The sequence below is a fragment of the Rhinatrema bivittatum genome, chromosome 4 (assembly GCF_901001135.1).
Source record: "Rhinatrema bivittatum chromosome 4, aRhiBiv1.1, whole genome shotgun sequence".
Classification (NCBI taxonomy): Eukaryota; Metazoa; Chordata; class Amphibia; order Gymnophiona; family Rhinatrematidae; genus Rhinatrema; species Rhinatrema bivittatum.
The window spans coordinates 472,905,164-472,923,336 of record NC_042618.1 but is presented as its reverse complement, the minus strand read 5'-3'; the positions used below and the strand labels follow the sequence as shown (position 1 = coordinate 472,923,336).

The 18,173-nt window shown below is 48.0% G+C and overlaps 1 protein-coding gene across 4 annotated transcripts in view; it reads left to right on the top strand.

Moving 5' to 3' along the window:
* The window catches only part of LOC115089200 (non-muscle caldesmon-like), a 268,564-nt gene that overhangs the window by 84,060 nt on the left and 166,331 nt on the right, over positions 1-18,173 (top strand). For all 4 annotated transcript variants that reach the window (XR_003856028.1, XR_003856027.1, XM_029597254.1 and 1 more), the window contains exon 2: positions 8,397-8,501. The gene's annotated coding sequence lies outside the window, so the exon portion shown is untranslated. The remainder of the gene's footprint in view (positions 1-8,396; positions 8,502-18,173) is intronic.

Here is an 18,173-nt window from a genome sequence, read left to right as displayed (position 1 = left end):
TTAACGAGGATATATATATATAGTATATAGAGGATTATATATAGTAGCTAATTTACAGCAGTTATGACAGGTTATAAAGATAACTTACTTAGCATTTAAAACAGTTTGTGCATTTTAGCTTGAATTACAGGGGAGTACGGTGACTGGGGTGCGGAAAGGGTACGGTGGGAGGGGGGTATAGGAGGGTGGGTATAGGTGGGTTGCAGGGGGGTGTGCCTGGGGGGGGGTTTCAGGGGTGGACTACGAGGGGTTGGTTTCGGGGTAGGCCTGTCTGAAGAGCCAGGTCTTAATGCCTTTTTTGAAATTGGGTAGTGAGGGTTCAAGATGGAGGTGTGTGGGGAGGGAGTTCCAGAGGGCAGGGCCTGCGGTGGGGAAGGCTCTTTCTCTGATGGTGGAGAGGCGGGCTGTTTTGAGGGCGGGGGGGGGGGGGGGGGGTGTGTGAAGCCTTTATTGTTGGTGTTTGCCTCATCATTAATCTTAGAGGTCAATGTTCAGTGCCAGTTAGCTGGATAAGTGGCTGCATTTCAATATTTGCCCGCGGTCAGTGGCCACCACTTACCTATTTGGAGGAGTTATTTATCCAGCTAAATTAGCTGGATAAGTGATTATATTTAGACTTATCTGGCTAAGTTAGATGAATAAGTTTGGCCTGCTGTTGAGCAGATCTCAAGTTAGCCAAATAACTTATCCGGCTAACTGAAACTTATCTGGGTATATTCAGTGGTACTGTCGTGCTGCTGAATATTCCGGCTAAGTTAGAATACCTACCTCTGAATATCCAGTGGACACTGACATGATGAAAGGTCTTTTTTTTACATTGTATTTTTTTTTAAATAAAAATAGAGAGTAGTTGGTGACTCGAGGCGACGGCTGGGAATATTGTTCCTTTTCTTGTACAGTGTTAGCCAATCTCTTTATGGAAAAGTCTAGCTTTCATGACAGTATAACATTCATTGTTTGACTTCACCTCTCCCGGCTGCCCTTCTGCCTCTTCACTTGTTCGCTGTTCACGTCTTTCATCATTTGCACTTAGCTCTGTCTTATACATATTTCATGTGATTCTGTAGTACCGGCCATTTGGGAATTAGTATCTTGGCTGACAAAGTGTGAGAAAAGACAAATGGCTTCACGTATATTTCCCTTGCACATGCTGTCCAAGCTTTCTGGCTTAGTCCCAGGAATTTCCTTCAGTGTTACTCTAGTGCTTGGGTTACAGGCTGGCTCCAGACCCTCAGGGACAGCCTGAGCCGCTGCTGGATTTGCACCGTCGGATCTGAACTATCTATCTATCTATCTATCTATTTATTTATTTAAAACTTTTATATACCGGTATTAGTATGCAAACATCATACCGGTTTACATTGTAACTAAAAGACTGAAAATACAATTAACAGGGCAGGGAAGAGGAGAGAGTAAATACATAGTGCAGTAAGTGTAGAAGCCTCAACTTTGAAAGGTAACAGGTTAATTACAAGGGACTATATACAATATAGTTACAAAAGACTATAGACTATATACAATTGAGATGTCGCCTATGAGAGAATTGGTGATAAAGGTTGAGGGGAGAAGGTAGAGGGAGACACTTATTCTGGGTATGCCTGTCGGAAGAGCCAGGTCTTTAGTTTTTTTTTGAACTTGGAGTAGCATGGCTCAAGTCTGAGTGTAGTCGGTCGGGAGTTCCAATGTTTGGGGCCTGCAATAGAGAGTGCGCGGTCCCTTGTGGCGGAGAGGTGGGCTTTTTTGATGGGGGGTATTGATAGGGTCCCTTTGTTGACAGACCGCATGGGTCGGTCAGAGCGTATGGGGCAAAAAGGTTCATCAAGCCAGTTGGAGTTGTAGGAGTAAATGGATTTGTGAATTATGGTTAAAGTTTTAAAGAGGATGCGGGATGTTATGGGGAGCCAGTGGAGGTCTTTGAGTATGGGAGTGATGTGGTCGGATTTCCGTGAATTGGCAATAATCCTGGCGATGGTATTTTGGAACATTTGTAGGAGTTTCGTGGTAGAGGAGGGTAGTCCGAGGAGAAGGGCATTACAGTAGTCTAGCTTTGAAGAAAGGGTAGCTTGGATGACAGTGCGGAAATCATGATAATGGAGGAGGGGTCTGAGTTTTTTTACGACACTGAGCTTGAAGAAACCTTCTTTGAGGATAGAATTGATCTGTTTTTTTAGGTTGAGCTGTTGGTCTAGAATTACTCCAAGGTCTCGAACGCAGAGTTGGGATGAAATGGTGTTGAAAGCTGGGTCATTGGAGATCAGGGGTTTAGGGGGTTGGTGCTGAGAGAGAAGGAGCAGTTCTGTTTTGGAGGAGTTTAAGGAAAGGTGGATGTTGGTGAGGAAATCATTTATAGAGGCAAGGGTTGTGTTCCAAAAAGCAAGGGCATCAGTGAGAGAGTTGTGGATGGGGATGAGGATTTGCACATCGTCTGCGTAGAGGTAGAATTTGAGGCCAAGGTCTGAGAGGAACTGACAGAGGGGTGTGAGGTAAATATTGAATAAGGTAGAGGAGAGAGAAGAGCCTTGGGGGACACCTTGGGACAGGGGGTAGAGCGCTGATTTGGCATTTCCTATTTTAACGGCGAACTTTCTGTTGGATAAGTAGGATTTAAACCAAAGCAGGGCTAGGCCTGAGATACCAATTTCGGACAAACGGTTGATGAGGTAATTGTGATTGATGGTATCGAAGGCGGCTGAGATGTCGAGAAGGGCAAGGAGGTAGCAGTTGCCCTGGTCCATGCCTCTGAGTATGTGGTCCGTGAGGGAGAGCAGGAGTGTTTCGGTATTGAGGGATTTGCGGAAACCAAATTGGGCAGGGTGCAGAACATTGTTATTGTCAAGGTATTCAGTAAGTTGGATATTCACGATCTTTTCCATGATTTTGGAAATGAAGGGCAAATTTTGAGATCGGACGGAAGTTGGAAAGGTCTTTGGGGTCGAGCGAGGGTTTTTTAAGGAGGGGTTTTACAATCGCTTAAAAAACCCTCGCTCGACCCCAAAGACCCTTCCAACTTCCGTCCGATCTCAAATTTGCCCTTCATTTCCAAAATCATGGAAAAGATCGTGAATATCCAACTTACTGAATACCTTGACAATAACAACGTTCTGCACCCTGCCCAATTCGGGCAGGGTGCAGAACTATGTCTCAGAGAGGCCCCAGTCAGTTCCAGGTCATCACTTAAAGCCTTTTTGAGTTGCGTACACAAAAGCCGAGCTTTGAATATTTTCTCCCTGGGAGGGGCTTGATCTTAGCCAGTGAGTGCACATATTCAGAGCTGTCTGGTAAAGTTATGCGCAGAAGTCCTATCTTTATCTGTGTATGGTCAGAAGCAGGCTTGTGTGCATGGCATGTATGCTTAATAATCTGTGACAAGTTAGACGAGTAACTTTTCCTGGATAAATTTGCCTAGATGCGTCCTCGGTGTAGTCATGGACAGGCCAGAACCCTGAGACAGAGAGAGAATCGAGCCAGGAGTCAAGACCAGAACAAGCTCGCCAAGATCACCTGCTCATCGATTACGGCTCCTCCCAACAAATACCACAGAGCCACAAGGCCCACTACAGCTCTCCCACTCCCATTAATTTGCTTGACAGCAGCAGATTGAGTTTTTGAGCTGTAGCAGCCACACTTGTTCTGAATCGAGCCCAGCACCCCTCATCGGGCACGCAGAGAGCCAGTCAGTAGGGTCGTCAGCTGGCTCTCGGGTCTCTGGATGGGATTTGCCCTCTTGCAGGAGCTGCAGGTCTGCAGATGCGTTGGGCGAAAGCCAGGACTGGCCTAGCCTGCGGAGTGAGGAGGGTAACTTCTAAGAGCCCGGCTTACCATTTCTTACCATGTAGACCTCATGAACTGCATGCGCGGTACCTGGGCGTTTTTTTCTGTGGGGAGAGCATGTCCAAAAATATCCCTCTGCAGCAACGCAAAAGGGGGAATTTTTAAAAGGTTTTGCTCACATGTATGGGCTTTTGAACATTGCTACTTTTTTACGTGTGCAACTCCTTTGAAAGTTCACTCCAGCGTTCATGCAACCTTATTTGGACCTGCCCTGCTATCCTTGTGCTGAAGGTGAAACATGGACTCTTAAGGGAAATGTAAGCCTTGCACAGAAATATCCCAAAATTGCACGAAAACCACAACATAAACATTGAACTGAAGCCGAAAGCGCCGTCACGTGACTCACATCTGCTGCGATGTGTGGATTCTGGGGTGGTTTGAGAGAGATTTGAGGGCTTTAAAACTTTGGATTTGTGAAACTTGGGTTTTGTCTCTGAACCGAAGAGAAATTCTGGGGTGTTTTGGTGACCGCAGGTAGCAGGAGCCTGATTGATTTTATGACTGAAGAAATCAAAGCCCACAGTCGTGTGGGAGTCGCTGCGAAAAGAAGAATTTTTTTGGGAGCTTAACGGGGGTGGTAATTAGAGTAAAAACATTGATAAAAGAGGTGTGGCTCTATTTCTGCCTTCCTCTGAGGCAGGGGTCAGGAACCTTTTTGGCTGAGAGAGCCATAAACGCCACATATTTTAAAATGTAATTCCATGAGAGCCATACAATATGTTTAAAACTAAATACAAGTAAATGTGTGCATTTTATGTAAGATCACACTTTTAAAGTACAATAAGTCTCTGAAAATATTACACCAGGCCTTAAGACACCAATACATCTCCTATTAGGAAAACGGACCAAGTCAGGCTGCTATAGAGTCCTACACAGAAACTACACGCCAGCAGAAAACCTCACCTGAATCACGTGCTGTCCCTCACCTAACATAGAATAAAGAGACCAAAACGCATAACAAGAAGCATGCAGACAAAAACTGAATTGGAAACTGCAACAAGCCAGAGTCTCTGTATGCAGTGTAACAAAGGAAAAAAGAAACATCACACATCCTTATAAAACAAATCAAGAAATATAAAATCATCAGCAGTAAAACTGTACTAACAAAAAGAACATATTTCGAAACAGCTGATGAGTGGAATATCCAATAATTAAAAACTCATATAAAACATTTCCAGATACCAACAAAATATTTCAAAATAGCAGACACAAAGATCCAGTAATGAAAAATAATAAGGATACAAAAATTTTTTTGCTCTGCATACCTGGGAACGTTTGATATCCAGGTGTCCTGAGATTGTTCTGAATTAGCAGGAGGTGGGGTGGTTTGCTTGGAACTTTCTCCTCTCTCAGTCACATACCAGCGCTCTCTCTCACACTGGCTCTCAATGACACACCTATACACACATGCTCTCAGTCACTCACATATACAAATGTTTTTTCTCTCTCACTTATATAGGCTCTTAATTACACATTTACACACATGCTGTCTATCTTTTCACGCTTACACACACACAGGCTTTCAATCACATAAATACATGCTGTCTTTTTCTCTCACACACAGACTCTCATTCACATGCTTACAAACATGTCCTCTCTTTCTCTCATTTACACACAGGCTCTCAATCACATACTCACATGCTCCCTCACCTAAATCAGCTCTCAATCACACACAGACACACATGGTCTCTCTCTCTCATTTAAACACAGGCTCTCAATCACATACTCACATGCTCCCTCACCTAAATCAGCTCTCAATCACACAGACACACATGGTCTCTCTCTCTCATTTAAACACAGGCTCTCAATCACATACTCACATGCTCCATCACCTAAACCAGCTCTCAATCAGACACAGACACACATGATCTCTCTCTTACTTATACACACAGGCTCTTAATCATACATACACATGATCTCTCTCACACACAAAGGATCTCAATCATACACACATACTCTTTCAAACAAACAGGTTTTCAATTACAAACTTACACATACAGGTTCCCAATGGTAAACTTACATTCATGCTCTCTCTCTCACAGGCAGGATCTCAATCACAGACATACTCTCTTTCACATATACAGGCTCTCAATCATTCACATACATGCAATCTCTCACTCACACACACAGGATCTCAAACACACATGCTTGCTCGCTCATTCACTCTCTCTCTCCCCCTCCCCCGGGAACTCGCGGCAGCAGCAGCCACCTCCCAACGCTAACCTCCTTCATTTTCAGCCCTCGCGGAGGCGAAGGCGGAGTCCCATCGGCCGCGGTTGAAGATTTTCATTTTCCTCCGAGCCGCGCTGCAGTCTTCTTCCCGCGCAGGCACCCGATGCTCTCCACTTCCTCTTCCGGGCCGCGGGAAGAAGAGAGCACGCCGGTGCTCTCTTCTTCCCGCGGCCCGGAAGAGGAAGTGGAGAGCATCGGGTGCCTGCGCGGGAAGACCCGCGCAGGCACCCGATGACTCCAGCGCTGGCACCCGGCTGACACCCGATGACTCCCGCGCAGGCACCCGGATGACTCCAGTCGGCGTGCTCTCTTCTCCTCCCCCCCGCGGCCCGGAAGAGGAAGTGGTGAGCATCGGGTGCCTGCGCGGAAGAAGAGACCACGCTAGTGTGGTCTCTTCTTCCCGCGCAGGCACCCGATGCTCTCCACTTCCTCTTCCGGGCCGCGGGGGGGGGAGGAGAAGAGAGCACGCCGGTGCCGCTGACTCCAGCTGTCCTGCCGCGTTCCGCCCGGGCTGACAGCATTTTAAGCCCGGGCGGCGGAGGACCGGGGAGCAGCTGGGTCAGCGGAGAACCGCGAAGTATGGCGACACGTGTCTGCGAGCCAGATGCAGCCCTCAAAAGAGCCATATCTGGCTCGCGAGCCATGGGTTCCCGACCCCTGCTCTGAGGTATTGCCAAGGTGAAAACAAAGATGACAAATAAAGGACTCCCTTGTTTTGCTTTAACCCATTTTTTTCTCAAATGCATAAAATAAAGCAAAAAAAAAAAAAAAAAAAGTTTGCTCAGCTGCCTGCTCCAGGGTTAAATCTTATACCACTTTTATTACTTTACTCGCTACTTAAAATATTTATGCAACGCGGAACCTGCAAAAATGTGCAAGCAAAAAATCTTGCACAAAGAGCCCTGCCGAATTTTGGCCATCGAATTTAGATCCCCTCCCCCACTAGGAAGTACATTTGGGGAGGAAAGCGCCAGTCCCCTGTTCGTGCTGGAAAAGAAACGAATTTAGCTTATCCCAAAAGAGGGGGTTCGTCGCGAGAGCTTTATCTGGCGCGAGACTGCGCCTCCCGGTGCTGCTTCCTGCCCTCGGGCCCCCTCCCCCCGGCGGGTCCGGCGCCCAGGAGACGGGAGAGCGGTTCTCCCGCACCCTCTCCGGGTAATCAGAGCTAGGCCTGGAAACAGGAGAGCAGGGGCAGACTGCAGGCCCCGAGAGATGTGCAGGGCTGACTCACGCTCCCTGAATCGCAGCAAAATTACCATTTTAAGTCATTTCAGTTTCCGATTGTCTGCTGAGGCCTAACAGCTGCGATTCGAGCAGCATTTCAACATGGCCGGTCCAAAGGTTTGGCTGTGCTGAGGGGGCCCATTGGAAAATTATATGAGCAATTAAAGTAAAAAGACTGCATTTTTTCTGGCTGCTTTCCACCAGACCTGGATTTTTTTTTTTTTGGTACTTTTCCACTTTTTTTTCTTCCCTTAAAGCGTTTATCCTCGCTGCCTCTCGCCACTCCTCGCTCTCCATCACTTGGCCCACGGTAGCAGCTCCTGGCAGCGGGGATCTGCCGCCCGAGGCAGGACTGGGGACCAAGTTCCCTTCCTCTGGTCCATCCAGCTCCTGCTCGGTGCATCCTGGGCCTCGCCACGCGCTTCTTAAGGTTGCAGGAATCGGCCCTGCACGTCCCTCCTGCTCTGTTTTATCCAAAGCCCATCCAGCTCTGCTCTTGTCCCCTGGTGGCATGAAGTAGGTGGGGAATTAGTAAAACACAGCCCAGGCCCAAATGCTTCCTCCAGGGAAGACGAAGCTAAATGGTGACTGATTAAGTATCAGAATCCCTTACAAATGCTAGAAAAGTGGCCATGGCCTTGATTTTGCTGGCTTTGCAACGTAAGACCCAGGAATTGCGGGCGCTCCGTTTGTCTGAGATGGAGAACCTGTGCAAACCGGGGGGTGCATTAATGCCCTGCTGTCCGATCCAGCTGCAGACACAGACCATTTGGACCCTGAGCAAACCAGAAGGACTAAACTCCTCCTTTAAAAAAAAAAAAAGAACGTGTATCCATTTTTTTCTTAAAACGGAACCATTTTGCTTTCCTTGTTCTTCCGTCTGACTGTAGTAAGTTTTAATTTTTTTTTTTTTTGCGGGCTTTATTGCAGAGATTGGGGGGGGGGAAGACGAATCAGCATGGAAACAAACACCATGCGCTTCTCTAGGCTTTTGCATATTTTGATGTTGATTTTTGTGTTTTATTTCCATCTGAACTTAAAATAAAAGTTGCCTGCGTAGCAGCTCGAATATGCCAAGTAAGCATTTCTCTTCTTCCCGTCCCTCCCAGTGATTGCCTGGAATCGGGAATCGTCCTCTCAGATTGACCTCTGACCCTCCGGACAGCTGTTGGCTGCAATCGACAGGGCTCCAGCCGGCCGCTAATTGCCTTCACGTGAGTACCATTTAAAGTCATTACTGCTCAGGGAAATGTCTTCCTGCAGAAAAACCTTTACCTCCGCCCAGGGAGAGCAGCACCGTCCAGAACCTGGGCCGCTCATTTCGTCCTCAGGGATGCCCCCAACGTACTCCTAGTGCTTCCCGGGGTTTCCAGTTCAACCCTCATTTGCATGAGTGATACGGTAGCAAGAGGAGTTAATTGGAGAGTTACTGCAACCGCAGACTGGGTGGAGCAATATTATTTTTCTTTCTCCCTGCCCCCTTTCATTTTATAGGCATCCTGCCTGGGCTGCACCAGCAGGGACCACCCTGGTACTGGCAGCGTCTCTGCCCCGCTGGGCTTACCAGTGTTGCCTCTGCGGTGGGCCCCACCGTAAGGAAACTTGGATTCAGTCTATTGTGCTATAGCAGGGCCAGTCCCACGGTGCCATTCCTAGCACCCAAATAAAATCAGTGGCTGTCACTGAAGGAAGGGATCATCAGTACTGCCCATGTTCATCTTTATAAATCTAAGGTCTGCGCACTAATGGCTCGCTCTTCCTGGCCAGGGCTAGTCATGTTTCTGTCCTGCCCTTACCTGGTCAGGGGGAGCTGCTCTATTCCTGGAGATCGGCTCGGCCAGAAACCTTTTCCACTAGGGATTTGCAGCATTTTTAAAATATTGTTGCAATTAGTACACACTAAATCAAAAAAGCATGCACTAAAAAAATTTAGAGCAAACTAAAAATGAACAAAAGTAAAACAAAAAAAATAAAATAAATAAAAAACCGAAAGTAGTATTTTTTGGCTGCACATGTTCTCTAACGCTATTCTGCATCTGAGCCCTTAGCTGTGCGGCTGCCCTGTACGCGCCATGTGGCTCACTCTGTGTTCTCCATGCCCTTGTCTCGTGATGTCTGGGGCAGGGAGTTACTCCTCATTATCTTATAGGGGTAACTAATCCTATTGTTAGGAAAGAGGAAAAAAGAAGCCGCAATGGTTTTCTAAAGAAGCAGCTGAAAAGGTGAGGGAGGAAAGGTGGCATTCTTAAAGGGCAAGAGACCGCAGAAAGAGGAAGGCAGGCGACAACATCTGGAAAAGCTAAGAGAAGTCAAGAATGCTAAAAATCAAATACAAGAAAAAATAGCAATGGTAAAGTAAGGGGAGCTGACTTTTATGTAGATCTATCAGTGATAGAAGGAAGTGCAAAAGTGTTATTGTGAGACTCAGAGGTGAAGGGGAGGGATATGGAGAGGATGATGAGGAGAAGGCAAAATTGCTTAACAAATATTTCTGTTCGGTGTTCACTGTGGAAGGTCCTGGAGCAGGACCACATAAAGCAAACACAAATAAGACAGGAAGTGAGGTAAACCTCAATCGATTTTCAGATCAGTGCGTTCATGAGGAGTTAACAAAACTTAAAACAGATAAGACTATGGGTCTGGATGGGATACATCAAAGGATACTAAGATATGTCCTGGCAGCTCCGCTGGTGACCTTTCCAATGTTTCCTTAAGAGTTGGAAGTAGTTGTGGAGGGCTGGAGAGGGGTGGATGTGGTCCCAATTCATAAAAGAGGAAGTAAAGCTTGTTAGCCTGACCTCTGTGGTGAGAAAACTAATGGAATCGCTGTAAAACAGAGGAGAGAGCAAGGTTTGGAATCCAATGGACTGCAAGATCCGAGGCAGCAGGGTTTTACCAGCGGTAAATCTTGTCAGACAAATCTTTGATTGGATGACCAGGGAGTTGGAAGAAGGGAGAGCACTAGGTGTTTTATATTTAGATTTCAGTAAGGCCTTTGACACAGTTCTGCATAGGAGACTTATAAATAAATTGTGCATGGATCCTGGAGTGACAGACTGGGTTAGAAACTGGCAGAGTGGGAGGCGACAAAGGGTGGTGGTAAATGGAGTTTACTCTGAGGAGGGGGGCGTTACTAGCAGTGCACCTCAGGGATCGGTCCTTGGGCTGGTTCCTTGGACTGGTTCTTTTCAACAGCATAGTAGAAGGATTGACAGGAAAGGTTGGTTTTTTTTGACAATGGTACCAAAATCTGCAAAGGGTGGACAGACAGGAAGGTGTGGAAAATATGAGGAGAGATCTAGCGAAGTTCGAGAATGGTCTCGGGTCTGGCAGCTATGCTTTAATGCTAAAACATGCAGAGTAATGCATTTGGGATATAAAAACCCAAGGGAGAGGGACAGTATTGGAGGTGAAATTCTAAGCAGAAAGGAAGAGCAGGATCTGGGGGTGATTGTAGCTGATGATCTTAAGGTGGTCAAACAGGTGGATAAAGCGATGGTAAAAGCCAGAAAGCTGCTTGGCTGCACCGGGAGAGGAAGGGTCAGCAGAGAAAGGGAGGTGACACTGCCCCTGTATAGGTCCCTGGTGAGACCTCACTGGGAATACTGAGTACAGTTCTGGAGACCCCACCTTCCAGAGGATATAAACAGGATGGAGCCGCTCCGGAGGGGGCTACTAAAATGGGCAGTGGTCTTTGTGTTTGCTTGTGTGGATCTAAAACCCGTGAATAAAACAAGGAAATAAACTTGCACCCCATGACCACTTCCGCTCGCTGACACTTCTACGGCATTGCTCTTTGGTGGGTATTGCTGGTGGGGAAAGCAAAGTAAAAGAAAAGAGAAAAGGGGGGAATGGACAGGAAGGCGGTAACGATCTTCGGGTCCCGCTCAGTCACGGTGGAGTAAACGTGCGAGTTGCACGCAAGGCGGAATCCCCTTCTCGCCGCCTTCCATCGTGGGCGCTCCTGACTTTGCCCCTCTCCGTCGTGCGCCGTACGTGTGGGGCGGTCGTGAGGAGCTCGCGGTGCGCAATATCCGCCCGCGGCGCGTGGCCACTCCCTACGAGGTGGCTCTTGCATACGTTTTCTGACAGCAAACGGGGGGTAAAGCTGCACGCCTGTGTTTTGAAAATACAAATGTATATGTCTGCTGTTTACCGTCATCCACACAGGCAGGTACTGATCAGAACTTACATCCTGACTGGCATTTTTGTAGGATAGTAATCTCCTCGCGGTTTAGTGTTTGAGAAACGTGGGTGGCCAAGCCGAACGCGTCTGGTACCCCCCAGCCTGCACGGAAGCTTCTGGAGGAAAAGGAAAAGTTATCACTGCTTACCATTTCCATTTCTAGGAAACTGGTTTTTGCCAGTGGGAAATAAATGTTCTTTCCCTGGGGATTTGGGTCCGGCGCCCTCGCCACTCAGCCCCCAGCCCTCCCCTGAGCATGGAGAAGAGAGCTGTGAACAGACTGGACCTGCAGTTGCATCCAGGGAAGACCTGATCCAAACAGTTCGCTGCCCTGTGCAAAAGCAGTTTGAGGCACGGAAATGCCAGCATTCGCAGGGTTTTCCTGGAAGAGCTTTGCCTGATGGTGGAGGCTTTGGAATACAGGGAGAATATCCAGGTTCTGACCGCTGTGACCGCTTGGGGTTTTTAAGCGAGGTTTCCCATAGGAGCTGCGTCTTAGCACGCCAAAGATTATAGCTTTCGCATAAACCCATAAAAAGGCCTATCGAGAGCTCCCAGGGCTCTGACAATATCAATTGTTTTTCCAGAGGCACAAAACACTGCAGGAAAACTGTTTGACACGTCTCCCTAAATTAGGCCAGAAAAGACATTTCATCAAGGGTAAGGGGGCCATGGCTCCTGCTTTCAAGCGGCAGAGTCGCCTACAAGCAGCTCAGCAAGGCCGAGAAATTCTGTAAGGTCCGGTCAGAGCTTGTAAGCACCTATTCAGGGCCACAGGCGTGGGCGTACATGAACGCGCGCTCGCCGGCTCGCACCCATGGATGCGGCCGTTTTATAACACGCGCGTGTGCGCCTTACAAAATCGGCTGGACGCGTGTAAATGTGCGCGTCCAGCCGATTTTGTAAGGTGCGTCCATTTTATATGGACGCACCGTGTAAGTGCGGGGATTTTAAAATACCCGAGTGCCATTGCAATTACCAGTTAAACCAGTTTCTTCCCACTTTGCCCAGTCACAGGATAGGACTTCCTAACTAACCTCTCTCTTACCCTACCTGCCCCAACCCTTAAAGCCCCACTGACTGGCCTACACACCATCTATAGCAGAAGTAAAGTCACGCACAGGGGCCGCGCTGGTTTCCACTGAAATTCCCGGAACGTCCACGCTCCGCCCCTTTTGGGGATTTTCTCTTTTGTGTGTGTAGCGGGAGATAACGCGCGCCCATGAACGCTTCTTAAAACGCGCGCCGGCCCGAGACCAGGGGCATCCCTGATTTGGCACACGTAGGGCTGTTAAAATCTACCCTAAAATATTTCACGTCCAAATAATTCCCGCGGGTGATCATGTTGGGAATATGTCGCTCACCACCCAGCGTGGCCAACCTGATCTCATTCCCTCACGTGCTTCTCTCTTCTCTCCTTGCCACTTTTCAGCACTTCCTGATGCTTGCAGAATGAGATGGAGTGGAAGGCCGAATCCGGAAGCCGACTTTCCGGTGACCCCAGCTTGCTCCGTGTGCTGATAAATTGTAATTATTTGTGTGCCCTGCCCTATTGTAAGCCCATGACCCGTTTTTCTTTCTCAGGGCGTCGTGGGACGTTGGCCTTACGGGTGAGAAGACCTGCAGGGCCCGTTCTTGACCTGCTGCGCCCTTCAGTTTGTGCTGTCCTCTGCCCACAACGCGCCTTTATTCCCTGGACATCCTAATTAGCCTGATGGCTCAGCCTTCATGCCCGGGCGAGTGCCCTTCTGAAATAAAAGTTCCTTGTTGGCGTTTGCAGACTTCATACAATGGTGCATTGCATTAGGCACCTGGAAGGGTGAGCCGCAGACACGTTGTTGTTGTTGTGTTTAGATTAGAAACGGACATCGTTTGCCTATTGATGCTGTTGGCCGTTCCACGGAAAGCTGGTGGTCGCTACAATTCATTAGTAATGTTAACCATTTGACTAAATAAACTCTGAATCAGGAAAGTGCTGGTGGGATTGGTTAGGAAGAAGGGCGAGTGAGAACTGGTTATGGCCGTCTGCGACCAGCATGGACGGCTATTTGAACCTTGAAAGTATGATAAGTACAGGAAGTGACTGGAAATTGCTGTTGTATGGGTGTGATTAATGAAGGCTTGAAATGCTATGGGCTACAGCTGGGGTGTGGGAACCCCTTTAAAAGACTGCACAGCTTGTTTTACTAACAGCGAGAGACAGAAAAGAGTCCCTTACTCATCCGGGCCATCTGAGGACAAAGGTATTCGGAGTAGTTCTGTTAATAACATCTTAACTTTGAAGATACGTTGCACTGAGGCAGAAAAATGTGAACATTTTGCTCCGTCTAAAGAAGATTCATGATACGGTACTTAGAGTTCAAAGTAAATTTACTGGAAGCATTTCTTACAGCCAGGAAGACCGTCCAGGTCTCCAGTGAGGTTCTCCCTTTTGCATTTGAAGGTTTGGGGGTCCATTAGGCGTGTAGGCATTTTAATTTATTTAAAGATAATGCATCGCATCGGCCTGTGCGCGCGGTGAGACGCGGGGAGGGTGGTTGAATTAATAGGGCTTGAAACCCAGCGCGCAGGCACATTTTGCGGTGTTCGCTTCCCTCTCCCGGGCATTTGCCGGCAGCTTAGAAGGACCAGGAGGTCGCCGAAGGTGCTGGTCAGGACAGCGGTCTGGGGACGGGATGGCTGGGGGGCAGAGGATGTCGCTGTCCACCACTTTCCATCCCGCTTACATTCTCCAGTTTTAGTTTGTCAATCTTTCCCAAACGTACCGGAAATGAGGAAAGCTACGACGTGCTTATTTTTAACTCCAAGGACGCCCCGCTCATCTCCGTAAAGCTCCGCCGGGTGCATGAACGTCAAGGCGGCACCGCAGATCCAGGAAGCGCATGCGTTTATTCCGTCCTTCCCCAATGGAAGTATTGCAGCGGGGGATGGGGGGGGAGAGCTTGGCGGGTTAAGATTTCATTTTACGGCAGCCATGACCGTTCAGAGGACATGTTTAGGCTTAGGAGCTGCAGCCAGTCAGAAGCCAGGGCTAACGTGGCTGTGGTCCCTGTAATTGTTCAAAGAGTAAGGTTATGAGAAAGTGCCCAGCGCTGCACGTGCCAGCCTCAGACTTCTAATTATATGAGGGCTGCGCACGTTCGGGATTAGGTGACCATGGGTAGGTTGCTCACTTAAGTTTTTGGAAAATTCACTGGCAAGGATATCCCCCGGGGTAGCAAAAATTCTGTTGTTCTTTATTTAGATAAGGAAGTGCAATTTAAAAGGGTCAGTGGTTTTTCCAGGGTAGAGGCAGAATTAGGTAGAGGTCCCAAATGCAAGGAAAAGGAGAAGTAGAAGGTCCTGGCTGAGAACGGAGGTCTCTAATGCTCTCAATAGTGATTTATATTCATTTTACAAAAACACAGCGAGTAGAAACTTGACCATGAAAAATAAAGAAATACTAACAGAGTCAAATTAGATGCTGAAGGCGATAGGAAGTTAGCCCAGAAGAACCAGGAAAAAAAAAAGAGGCTGAAACGAAAAATAGCAAACGAGTGATGTTTGTCCCCTGAAAACCGAATGCAGAGTTAACGCTGCCTGCCCGCCCCATGGCGGTCAGAAATCCACCCCCTTTTTTCAGGCATGGAGGAAGCTTCGCCGTTGTGAGGGCTCCAAGCATACGTCTCCCTAACGTGAGCAATCGGAAGCAGACGTTTACAGGGAAACCGAATCCCAAGCGTTGCACCTAGCAGCAGAGACCCCTGCCGCGGGGCAAGAAATGGCATTCTCCGTTCCTGGGCGACCTCACAGAGGTCTGGTAAAATCCCTACTTTCTGGCCCATAAGTAGCTTTTGACGATTTTGAAAGAAGAGGCAGCCTCAGTCAGAGGGGGAAGACAACAGAGAGTAAGAACTTAGCTCTCTTACCTTCCTTAGAAGAGGAATCATCCCATGGCCGTGTCAGAATCCAGACCCTGTGCCGTTAACACCTGCAGCACAGCTCCTTCTCCCCGACCCGCCGCTCTTTCTTCAGGGGCAGAAAAATAAATCTTACTGACGAGCGGCATTACCTCGCCTGTCATGACCAAAACCTCTTGCAGATCATTCTTAAAATCTCTTGCAAGGGAGACCTGAAAGCAGCGTGGAGGAAACGTGGCACCTGGCTGCCGTCTCCTCATTCCCCCAGCCTCTCGTGCCCAGGCCACGTAACCAGTCCCACCATAGATGTCTCTTGCTGATGGCTCCCAAGCTGCTCTGCAAGGGCTCCTTGAGCCTGGACCTATGGAGGTATATCAGTGGTAATTTCTGCTTTATAAAGGTTGCAGTGTAAACAGAACGTCTTTCAGCTGTGCCAAGTGAGCGCAGACAGACATGTAGCTGAGAGTGTCACAGAGCACTATAAAGCGGCCAGAACCACGTCAATGAAATGGCCATCGCCTTCATAGCTGCCACCACTGGACTGTTGCTCTTCCTGCAGCCGGTCTAGCTGGACCAACACTGTGATCCCGAGGGCTGCCCATGATGGGTCCTCCTGCCAGCGCTGTCTTCTCATCCCATTAGGTTATTTATTTATTTATAAGAAGGTGCATGCCACCTTTCCTAAAGCTAGGCCCAAGGCTTCTCACCCCAGGGAAAGGGATCTGTAATAGCTGATTTGTGGCTTGCTGTGATCTCGTCTGAGTTCTCAGGCTGTCCTGCACTCCCAGGAGCCCTAGTGACTCGCGGAGGGCCTGGAGGGGCACAGTGGCTTCTGGCACATCCTCTCTGAGTGCTTCCCTTTCCTGAGGTGCCCTGCCCAGAATGCTGGCTTCTGTTTGTGCTTCATGTGTGTGTATCTCCACCTGATATATTAATGTGGCAGGGGCTGCTTAGTGTGGGTTTTTTAAATTTGTGTGCACCAGTTCAAGCTTTCATATACTGCATGACCACCGTTCACATCTCTGTCCCTTGTGCCGTGTTGAAATTTCCATTCTGTGTTGTGGGTGTTCTGCTCACCCCGAGGTTTGTATATCACCTCGGTGGTGGGAAAAGTGATGGAGACGCTGCTGAAAGAGAGAATAGTGAACTATCTACAGTCGGGAGAATTGCTGGACCAGAGGTAGCATGGATTCACCAGGGGAAGATCCTGTCAGACAAATCTGATTGACTTTTTCGACTGGGTGACTAGGGAGTTGGATCAAAGAAGAGCACTCAACGTCATCTACTTGGATTTCAGCAAGGCTTTTGATACAGTCCTGCACAGGAGGCTGGTGAATAAAATGAGAAGCTTAGGAGTGAGTGCTGAGGTGGTGGCCTGGATTGCAAACTGGTTGACAGACAGAAGACAATGTGTGATGATAAATGGAACTTACTCTGAAGAGAGAGCGGTGTTAAGTGGTGTACCGCAAGGATCGGTGTTGGGACCGGTCTTGTTCAATATCTATGTGAGCGACATAGCGGATGGGATAGAAGGTAAGGTTTGTCTGTTTGAGGATGACACTAAGATCTGCAACAGAGTGGACATGCCGGAAGGAGTGGAGAGAATGAGACGGGATTTAAGGAAGATGGAAGAGTGGTCGTAGATAATAGCAGCTGAGATTCAATGCCAAGAAGTGCAGAGTCATGCATATGGGGAATGGAAATCCGGAAGAACTGTATTCGATGGGGGGTGAAGGGCTGATGTGCACAGAGCAGGAGAGAGACCTTGGGGTGATAGTGTCTAACAATCTGAAGTCGGCGAAACAATGTGACAAAGCAATAGCAAAAGCCAGAAGAATGCTGGGCTGCATAGAGAGAGGAATATCGAGTAAGAAAAGGGAAGTGATTATCCCCTTGTACAGGTCCTTGGTGAGGCCTCACCTGGAGTACTGTGTTCAGTTCTGGAGACCGTATCTACAAAGAGACAGAGACAAGATGGAAGCAGTACAGAGAAGGGTGACCAAAAAGGTGGAAGGTCTTCATCGAATGACTTATGAGGAGAGATTGAAGAATCAAAATATGTACACCCTGGAGGAAAGGAGGAGCAGGGGTGATATGATACAGACTTTCAGATACTTGAAAGGTTTTAATGATCCAAAGATAACGACAAACCTTTTCCGCTGGAAAAAAATCAGCAGAACCAGGGGTCACGATTTAAAACTCCAGGGAGGAAGACTCAGAACCAATGTCAGGAAGTATTTCTTCACGGAGAGGGTGGTGGATGCCTGGAATGACCTTCCGGAGGAAGTGGTGAAGACCAAAACTGTAAAGGACTTCAAAGGGGCGTGGGATAAACTCTGTGGATCCATAAAGTCTAGAGGATGTGAATGAAGAGTGGGTGGCTCATGGGAATGATGGCTACTACCTGGTGATAATACCCTTATTCAATAAACATACACACGGTTAATGCGACTCCAACATTGCTCTAAGCTTCAGCGGCAATGAGGAAATGTGGAAAAAAGGATTTGCATTCACAAAAAAGCGGGGAGTAGCTTGCTTGTTACGCCGGTTACTACCCCAAACCAAATAAGCCTGATACTTCACTTTCAATGCAAAGCCAGCATAACTCTCTGCTTCAACGGCAGGGGAGCAAGACTGATACTTCACTTTCAATGCATAGCCAGCATGGCTCTCTGCTTCAACGGCAGGGGGGAATGAAGAAAGGTAGATCTATATTGAGGCAACAATCAACAAGGACTGAATTACATAGTCTGGATAAACAGATAAGCATGGGTGTAGCTTGCTTATTGCGGTGGTTAATA